A 1,835-nucleotide genomic window follows, 5' to 3' on the forward strand; every position below is an offset into this window, starting at 1 on the left:
TCGCCCAGGTACATGCAACCCAATACACATATTACTTAGACGCTTAAGGGCACAGCTTTAGGGCCCGGGCTATCCAGCTATTCACACATGCTGGCTGCAGGCGACAAGAACATAGATAAGTGACATTAGCATGTGTCCGTTTAGGATAACGGCTGATGATGGTCCGCACCAAAGATATCTAAGGACTGCATTTGCATTTGACAAATAGAACCAAGCAACAGATAAACAAACACAGTTTACTTGTTTCATTGCCCCATCAGAGAAAGACGAAAGTAATCCCCATCAGGCTGCTTGAAATTAAGTGTAGCACAATGACGTGTTTTTTGCCTAATGTGTCTCGATGCTCCGTGGCGGACCAGGGATCACCGATGATGGAGCCTGTTGGTGAATTGCGATTTTGACGGCGTGTTTAATAAAATCAGATCCGCGCCACCTGCCTTGTTTGCAGAGCTCTGCAGTCAATTTATTCAACATCCGCAGCGTCACACCCCAGGTGTTGATGGCGCCCAAATATGGCCGGGGTTTCAAACAGCAGGCCTGGATATTACTGTGGGAGATCAGGGGAAAGTAGTCCATGGCGTGCATTATCTATTCAGCTGAGCAGCAAAGCACAGTCTTTATGCAGAAGAACTGTCGCCAGTTTTGGTTGAAGCCAAAAGTCCATAGCCCAAACAAAGCTTGCAGGTCCCGCATAGCGCGCGGAATGAGCAGGGTCAATCTTTGTGGGTGTCGGAAGGGGCTTGAAATGTAGTCGCGGGCAGTCCGCTTCTTGATTTCCAGTGGAAGCTGGGAATGCCAGTGAGCTCTGGTACTTACTGGTCGCTTAACTATCCACTCGCGGCAGTGGCATTAAAGGTAGCCAGCCGACTGTTCGGGACGGGGACACATCACCAGCCAGTGTTTTGAAATGACGATTCCACAATTTCAGAATATTTTCAAGGAAATGGCAGCTGTTCTTGAAACCGTGTTCTTACAAGCATATTAAATTCCAATTGCACCTTTTGTGATTCATGTTTTTTTTCTATTAAGCATTTTTTTGTTCTGATGGCTCAGCTTATAAGCCTGTGCGTTATTTGTACTGTATGTTCACATAAATATCCATACATTGTGTCTCGATGCAAAGTGGCTAAAGGTACCCGCAGGATAAACTTTGAGCACCATCTCTGTGGAAAATGTTTTCAATAAAGGTGCCGTTCCCCGCCTCCCATTTTAACTCTTTGTCGAGTAGAGTGCAACAGTGCAATAAATTATTATGTTTTTTGGGTAGTCAAATATTTATCCAAGTGATTTAGAAGTGATGTAGTTATGTCATCCGGCTCACTGGCCTGATTTTTATAAAGAGTTCAGAATAGGAACTCGTCAAGCGTCTCTGCAAAAACCACAAAGATAGTTAAATAAAACAAGCATTGGCATAGCCAATAGGTTTCGCTTTTGGGACCTTATAAGTATTTAGTTATGCAGCACAACATCCTTGGTGCAACAACATCACTGTTGCATGGGTAAACACTTATAAGGTCCCAAAAGCGAGACCTATTGGCTATGCCAATGCTTGTTTACATAGTAACTGTTGAGTATCATCTACGTCCTACTCCCAAATAGACAGCTAGCATGTCAACCGACCAGAGTGAGGGAAAGAGAGATTTAGAGAGAGAGAGAGATTTAGAGAGATTTAGAAAGAGAGATAGAGATTTAGAAAGAGAGAGAGAGAGATTTAGAGAGCAATGGATTTAGAGAGAGAGAGAGGTTTAGAGAGAGATTTAAAAAGAGAGATTTAGAGAGAGATTTGGAAAGAGGGATTTAGAGAGATTTAGAGAGAGAGAGAGATATTTAGATAG

At 43.4% G+C, this 1,835-nt stretch overlaps 1 pseudogene; it reads left to right on the forward strand.

The window, feature by feature from the left end:
• Positions 1-311: 311 nt before the first annotated feature.
• Positions 312-985, forward strand: LOC146835104 (COMM domain-containing protein 6 pseudogene; annotated as a pseudogene).
• Positions 986-1,835: the final 850 nt, after the last annotated feature.

Source organism: Triturus cristatus, chromosome 4_2 (genome assembly GCF_964204655.1).
Source record: "Triturus cristatus chromosome 4_2, aTriCri1.1, whole genome shotgun sequence".
In the NCBI taxonomy this organism is placed as follows: domain Eukaryota; kingdom Metazoa; phylum Chordata; class Amphibia; order Caudata; family Salamandridae; genus Triturus; species Triturus cristatus.